Below are 8,829 nucleotides of genomic sequence, written 5' to 3'. Positions count from 1 at the left end.
CATGGAACCAAATGAAGTGATAGACAAATGCTTGTAGGGATTAAAAGTAATCACATATGATGGAAGCAAAATAAAAGCAAAACTTCTTAGGAATATACTCATGAAAGGGATTGAAAAATGCTCATTCAGTTTTCTAGAGGAATCAAGTTCCAGATTGGTAATTGATCCATATTAAAATCTTGGAATGATAATTATCAAATGAAAAACTTATTATGGTTAACAAGATACAAAATTTGCCTGAATTGGTCATTGGCTATCCCTATTAATACTTCTCATGTGATATCTCGGTGCATACAGAATTTCCTTTCAATATATATTAATATTTTCTTGTCTATCTTTGGACAATCTTTTGCTTTCAATTGACTTGATGTTGTGAGACACTGGTTTGACCAAGTTGGTTTGCCTAATTGTGGATTTGAAATCTTTTTTTTTTCTTGTTTCTTGATAATAATGTAGAACTAAAGGCTATGCTTTATTAAAATTATACTCCAAATAATTACTATTTGAAGCATGTGTTTTGAGCCAAAAATGTTTCTTTTAAAAAAAAAAAAGATTTATTTTCAAAAGTCAATTGTTAGAATGAGTTCATAAAAGGAAATAGTTCTACAAATTCTCAGACATCCAATCTTAAAAGTGATTCATAGAATTAAAAATTCATTGGAATTGTTCTTTGATTGCATTCCAAAAACTAACTTTACTGGAGAATGTGAGGGGGATAACACTCCAATACAAGAGGAAAGCAGAGAGCTTTCAAACAACTACTTAGAAAAACACCCCTTCTAACTATCATAAATGATAAGAGATCTACTTGTTACAGAAGTTAGAATTCTGCATCCCCTCAAATTATCTAAGGATTAAAGTCCATGAAAATTTCAATCATGCAATGGGCTTTCCAAAGGAAGCGACAAATAGGAAAAAAGAGTCAATTTCATAAGATGTTCCTTATACTAGAATCTTTTGCTGGCCAGCAAGCTACTAACCCCACAAAGTCATCTGGAATAACCTATTACCATCTTCTCATCTTTAAGCTAATGAAAGTTACAATTATTGATCCAAGAAAACCTATTACGATCCTAACAACTTAGCTAAATGACATCACACAAAGGTTGAAATCTGTAATGGAAGTTCTAAACTATTAATAAGGATGAGGTAATAACACATTCATTTTTCATGGCTTTTCCTCTTGTAATCAGATTGATGGTATTCAAGAATTTATTCAGGTAAGTTGTCCACATGAAAAAGCACGTTTTGGTTGGAATGTGAGTAGACCATATACACTGCCAAGGGAAGGAGCCATTCCCTTTGCTAGAGCTTGTACTTAACCATGAAGGATCAAGAAGGATTCATACTCAAGTTCTATTATCCTCACCCCCATGACATACTAAATTCAGCTAATCAAAGACCTTAAAGTATTGGCTTCCCAATCATTAACCACCTCATGTGACTCAAAAGCAGTTTCTTCCTTGTTGGCCAACAAAAATAATCTGGGGAACTAATAATTGGGGGTTGTTGGTTAACTATGCTCTTCTAAATTAGGGGTTGTTGGCTATTGGGAATGTTAGCAAGGGGTTGAATGGGTTAAAATACCAAGTCCCAACAACTTAGGCTGTTGGCCTTCAACAACCAACGTTTTCTCCTTTTAGGCATTTCATCATATAGATGGGAGTTTAACTTTCTATAACACTAAAAATTAGTAAGTACAGAAGGAACTAGTTATCCATCAACCAAATGAACAAAGAATACATGAAACAAGGGCTACGAATCAAAAGAAGCCAAAGTTAATTGCTTTAATCTTGGACTGTTGGAAAACATCAATTACTTAAACAATAAAATACAAATACAAATAAACAACAAATAAAAAGAGTTAGAGAAACAAGAAACAAGAAAAAAAAATAAAGCCTGCATTCATCTTCCTTCAAGACTCTACCCATCAAATAGAAAACAAGAAAAAAAATAATAAAGCCTACATTCATCTTCCTTCAAGACTCTACCCATCAAATAGAGAAACAAGAAAAAAAATAAAGAAAAACCCGGTATACGAAATCAAACTAAGTGTTTATTTGTAATAAAACTTAAATAGCAAAATCAAAATAAGAAAACCCAAGATATGATACCTCTGGTAGATGACAACAAGCTCAGATTGATGTTTACACCTTATTGTGGCGAAGTACGATACAGGGTTGAACTTGGAAAGATGGAGCCTTTGAGATTAGAAGAAGAAACCCCTCCCTACTAGCTCTAAAGTTTGAGAGAAGACAAACAACCAAACAGGATAATTTCAATCTCAAAATCAAACATGGAGAATGGGACCCCAAATCACTCAAACTCGAACTTGGATCGAGAATGGGACCCCGAATTACTCAAACTCAAACTTGGAGAAGAATGGGACCTCAAATCACTCGAACTCGGATAGAGAATGGGACGCCAGATCACTCAAACTCGAACTTGGAGAAGATGAATGAAACATGAATGTCTTTTGGATTCGGTTTTTAACAAAAGGGTAATATTGTCATAACAAGTCTGTTTTCTCCTGCTCACTGAATTCGCTATTATTTTTAAAACATCACTGAAATTGTCAATTAACCAAACTTGGTCAATTTTTTTTGCAAAAAGTCCTAACAGAAAATGCCAATGTCATTATTTAAACTTTTGTAAACGCCAAAATTATCCTTAATTGAGAAGACATTACCCCAAACTCCGGCCCGTACTTATATAAAATTTTGTAAATTTTACATGTAGAATTTGGCTCCTTAAACCTCCCTTTAATTAACTCAAAATCCCAAAATCCATTTGAATGCTCCAAGTAAATTTCTCAAAAATGAGAAAACAGGGGATTTTTGAAATGGGTTATTGCAAAGAAAACAGTTGAATTGTACTTGCATAATTGGACCTATCATTATCACCATTGGTGCAGGCCCTTCGGGTCGAATTGGGATCTGCTCTCACAAACACACCTCACACCGGCCTCACAGCCACATCCTAACCTATATTGTCAATATCTCCCCATGAATAATAAATATAAGTATAGGAAATATTCTCGATGTGCGGTCAGGACATGATGTGAGGTCAATGTGAGGCATACTTTGTCAGGAGCAGTTCCGGACTCCTTCGGGTCTAGCTAGCTTTCACCGCTTGCTCATCCTAGAATGGCATCCCTTCCATTTAAGGATGGCAACAAGGCGGGTTCGGGGAGGGTTTTGTAAATTATAGACTCTACTTGCCTCTCTAAACCTCTCAACTAGTACCTGCCCCAAAACTCGTAACGGGTTGGATTTTGAGAATCCAAACCCCTCCCCACACATGAAAATGCAAAACCCTCCCCGCATTCAAGGGTAGGGGCGGGTTGGGTTTAGAATCCACATCGAATTTCCTATTATATTTTTTGTCATATATAAGTAAAAAATAAGTAAAATAGTACAAATAAACAACAAAATTTCCGATTATTTGATTAAGGCATATAAAAAACACAAACTATTAATTATCCTTCATGTAAAATTTAAAATATTATTAAATTTAAAACCTAGTACATAAAGTTTTTATACTTTCCAACAATATGCGGGTCGGGGAGGGTCAGGTTTAGCCTAATACCGTATCCTATCCGCACTCGTACAGTTTGTAAAATCCCAAAACTCGTCCCCGACCCAAAACCCATCAGAGAGGGTAGGGGTGGGTGCCCACTAGGTAGGGTAGAAATTGCCATCCCTACTTTCGTTCCATTAGAGAAGAGTGATTGCATAGCTTCTCTCTGAGAGTACATGGCTTAAGATTGATTAATTAATGCTTAACCTCCCCAAGCAGTTCTAGCTATGAGTTTCCCTTATTAGGCTTCCCGGAGGACTTCGTAGAGTACAGGTCCATTCATCTCTTACATCGACTTCTTTGCTATGACTATAAATCCGGTGCATTTCGTGGTTGTTGGATGTGGCAATTCCGGCATGGAAGTGAGTTTAGATCACGTTAGTCACAATGCAATCTCTCTCTAAAGTTGCAACTGTTCACCAGTCCTCTAAGGGCTCTCCTTGCCTTCACAACTATGACAAAATCAACCAACAATCTCATTTGATATCTTAACCTCCAATACTAGTTAGAACATGGTAACAAAAAATCTTAGTCTTTTGTTTCTATTCCTTAATTATCAGGTATCCTTTGAAAAGTTGTTTGAATAACGAGATTATAAGGCGTAGTGAGCCAAAAAACTTCCACAACTGCTTGGGCCGATGCCATGGCCATTGGCTGCCTCCACAGCTACAGACATGCAACGTAGCTACTGCCACGACAATGGCTTGTTTTTTGCTCAGGGAGATTTACAGATTCTGACACTATTTAGTATTTACACAATAATGCCATGTACCAGTTAATTGGTGTCTTTAGGGAAATGGTGAACCTTGAGCTCCTTCCCCACTTGATGATTCTTCTTAGGACTTGCAATGAATTTCTATAGTTAATTATTCAACCAAAGAAAAGCAATAAAAATAATAAAATCCAATGGCAATAAGAAAATGGGATATTCTTTACTAGAAAAACTGAGCACGTTTCCTTTACATTCTACACTCAGTAAATAATAATACTTAAGTGGGCGTTGAACTCAAGCACGTATATTAACTACCAATGGACTCAACAATTTGGAATCAAATGGGATATTCTTTACTAGAAAAGCTGAGCACATTTCCTTTACATTTTAGACTCAGTAAATACTAATACTAAAAAATAACAACTTAAGTGGGCATTGAACTCAAGCACATATATTAACTATCAATGGACTCAACAATTTGGACTCAAACATGTGCAATTACCAGTTATGTGGTCAATGCTTTAAATGCACTTAATGCACATGCAATTGATAAACAATGAGCGTTTACAAAAAGTGTAAAGCTTCTATAGTGAACAAATCCATGAAGTCGTGTGTAACAAAGTAGTTTGCGCGTCATGCAACTTCTCATCAATGGAACTCTCTCCTAATCTTAGGAGGTGTTTCCAAACTTACAAAATGGTATACATGAGCCTGAATTCCATGCAACAATTCTCCATGTGGAAGTCTTTTGAATTTTTAGAATATATTTAGGGTATTCATAAGAAATCGAAAAGCTGAAAAAACTGAAATAAAACAAGAAAATTCAACTGAAAAAAGATGGCTAACCAAACCGATTGGCTCAGTTTTAGCTCAATATTTTTGAAAAACAAAAGGACCGATTCGATTTCCGGTTAACCTAGAAAAACTAGTGATTAACTAAACCGATCGGTATATATTAATATGTATATATGTGTGTATATATATATATTTAATATATGTCACATATTTTCTATATATTATATTTATAATTATCTATATATAATATTTATAATATATGTTATAAATATAAAAAGCCGAAAAACCAAAGAACTGAACCAGTTAACCAGTGATACTAGTTCAGTTTCAATTTGGAGAAATACAAAAACCAGTAAGGCCGGTTCAATTTTAGAAAACTGTCAATGGTTCGATTAACTGAACCGTGAGCACCCCTAGATGCATTTACTCTTGTTAGATTGTTATTCATGTTATCAAAGTAAAGGTGAAGATAGGATACAAATCTAGATCATACTTAGCTTCGCATGCAATTTGATAGAATTCCACTAAGTTCCATATTAATTAGACTCACATTCATTCCAACAATGGAGAACATGGCAAAAAAGACAAATTTTAGAACTTTAGGTAGTGGCAGATGGGAGGCCTGTGTTGCTTCCGGTCGATAGAGAAGAATGAAGAAAATATGGAAGAAAGAAAGAAAAACGAAAGGAAAGAAGAAGATGGCGATTGTCAATGGGTACTTTGGTCATTTTATCCATTTCGTTAGTTGATTGTACCGGAAGGGATATAGGTGTAACGGTGTCAAGAGCATAAAGTAGGTACTAAACCGCAACTATCATAAAGTATAAGTGAGGTTTCAGCAATATATCCAACAAAATTTAAAGATTCAACAAAATTGGTTAACTTCTTTAAAACAAGTCAGAGTCCGTTTAGCTTACAATTAGAATCGAAATCGGAATGGTCCATTCCCATAATCTGTTTGGTTCAAACAGGAATGGGAATGGAAATTGGAGTTAGCAGGAATGGGATTTCATTCCCAAGGGAGGGGTAGGGAATGGCCATTCCCTCAAATGGGGGAATGCCATTTTAGCAAGAATGGGAATTGGATTTCAATTCCGCCCAACCAAACAATTGGAATCGGAATAGCCCATTCCGATTCCAGATCCCTATTCTCGCAAACTAAATGGGGCCTCAGAATACTCCCTATATTTTTTCACCAAGCATAGGTTATGAATTTGGATCTTCTGCCAACAAAACATGTTCCAACCTAATGTTTTCAATCGGTCGTTAACCCGACTGGTCGAACCATCACTTGGCCAGGATTTTGGGTTTGGTTCATTCAAGACCCATCAGACAGTCAAAACCATTGATTTAGTCAAGAACCGTTTGACCCGGTGACTAAGTCGCGGGTTGCACACTAAATACATGCAAACTTTCGGAGTTCATGACTTTGCACTCCGATGTTTAATTGGGGTGATTTTTTTATTTTGGGTAACTTTTCGAAATCAATGCGACGTAGGCACCTTGCCCCACTATTTACACGAAAAAAAAAAACCCTTTTTGGCCTCAAATTACAAATTTTAATATTTTTAGAAAAAAAACTAAAAATTGAATTAAAAAACATATATTAAATATAAAATAATACATATAACATATTTATACATTATTGATTGCTAAAATATATATTTATACACATATATATACATATATACACTGACGTGGCACGGTCTGAATGTTCGACCAAATGGGTGACCCACAACCCAGAGGAAAAATGGTTCGACCTCCAAGTCGGTTTTTAAAACATTGTTCCAACCTTCTACCAACATCATCTCACGCTACACATCTTAACTTGAGACTAGGACCCACCATGTATGAGATGTGCGGTGTGAGATGATGTCGATAGAGGGTTGAAACGTGTTTTGTTGGCAGGGGATCCGGTCTTATAGCTTGTAGGTTGTCCATGTAGAGCCAAAAGTTGTTGAGTTCCAACCCTCAGAAATGGAAATCAAATGTTGGTTGAGGTGGGTTTTAACAGAATTGGTATTGGTGCCCCACATCACATCCCAACTGTGCATTGGGAATGTCTCCCAATAACAATTACAGGAGATGTTCCTAATGCATGTTGAAATGTGCATGTGGGGCGCTTGCGAAGCGCAGATGTGAATTCATTTTAACATCCACCTTGAAAATGAAAAAGTATTTACTACAACAGTAGGAGTGAAATAAAGCTTGAGAGAAGTATCCATGTGAGTGTATGCAAAAGTAAGGTTGTATTTGGGGCTTATAATGGTTTTGGCTACAGATTATAATGCTTTCAAAATTTAAGGCTGCATTTGTAAGCGGTGTAAAACACCATTGGTGACGTTTCACACCAAATCGTTTGAAAATGTGAACCATTGAGCATAAAAAAGCGTGCTTATTGACGTAGTATTACATTGATTTTATCGATGTAGTTTTTACATCGATAATCGATGTAAAACCTCATCATAAGTGATGTTTTATATTGATTTACAACGTAAAACTTCACTCCATCCAAATGCCAACAAGTCTGAACCGAAGTGGAGTTTTACATTGATCTTGATTTACACTCCAAACAAACACTGACAAAATTAAACATGTGGTGAGGTTTTACACTTCTTCCAAATGCAACCTAACTCATTTTAGATTTTTAGTATAATAGATTTTCCCAAAGACAACTCCGCCATTGTAAGGTTATTGTTTTATGTTGCTAGTCTCAAGCCCGAATAGGGGAGGGTGTTTGATTGACAGTCACACACTAAAACTTTTGCATATCTCTCATAAACATGGATCCTGATGATGAGATTTTCTCAAAGTTCAAAACATATGTTGGCTCAAATTTTGTTTTCCACAATCGGAAACTTGAAACCAAAAGTTTATCAAACACTAACAATGGAGTCATGTAGCTACATAATCTAAAGTTGTCAATGGGTTGGGTTTGGATTGGGATAGATCCAAAACTAATTATTAATCGGGACAAAATCATAGATCTAGAGCTATCCTGATTAACAATCAGCTGGTTCAACCTGATAAACCTAATTATACCAACAACTATAATTATTTATATAAATAATATCTTAAAAACTAATTTTAATAATATACCTTAATAAAAATGATAGTAAAATAATGAACTATTTATACATTAATAAATCAAGTGTTTTTAAATAAAACTATCTTATATATATTATCTGTAAATTTATGATTTTAGACATAAAATATGATAAAATTATAAAGAAAACTAAGAAACCTTTATATATTATTAAGAAAATAATCAATTCAGATCTGAATTGGTTTAAGTTTAAAACAAGCAACAACTAGAATCAACTCAATTATTAATCAGAACAAAATCATAAAAATCAATATAGTCAGTTCGGTTGATCAGATAGAACCGACCCATTAACAACCTTAACCAAATTACACATGAGAGCTTTCAAATAAATAGTATATACAAATGCGTGTTTCTTTTTTTTCCAGTTTTCATTATTATAAGGATAGGCAACATATTTTGTGCCTTTATAATTACCACTCCAAATAACATTTGTTCCCTTTTTCACAGGATTTAAATGGTTGGGCTAGATGGTTTATTTTAAAATAAAGGAAATATTATCCGAGTTTGCAGGTAGAGGTCCTTGGCCTCTATAGGTAGGGATGGATGGTCATAACAAACCAAAAAATCAAACCAAATTAAGGAAACCCAACAAAAAAATTCAATTAACCGAAATGATCAAGTGATTAACTAATTAATT

This window comes from Nelumbo nucifera, chromosome 1 (genome assembly GCF_055504915.1).
Source record: "Nelumbo nucifera cultivar China Antique chromosome 1, China Antique-T2T, whole genome shotgun sequence".
Classification (NCBI taxonomy): Eukaryota; Viridiplantae; Streptophyta; class Magnoliopsida; order Proteales; family Nelumbonaceae; genus Nelumbo; species Nelumbo nucifera.
Note: the sequence above shows the minus strand (reverse complement) of the source record.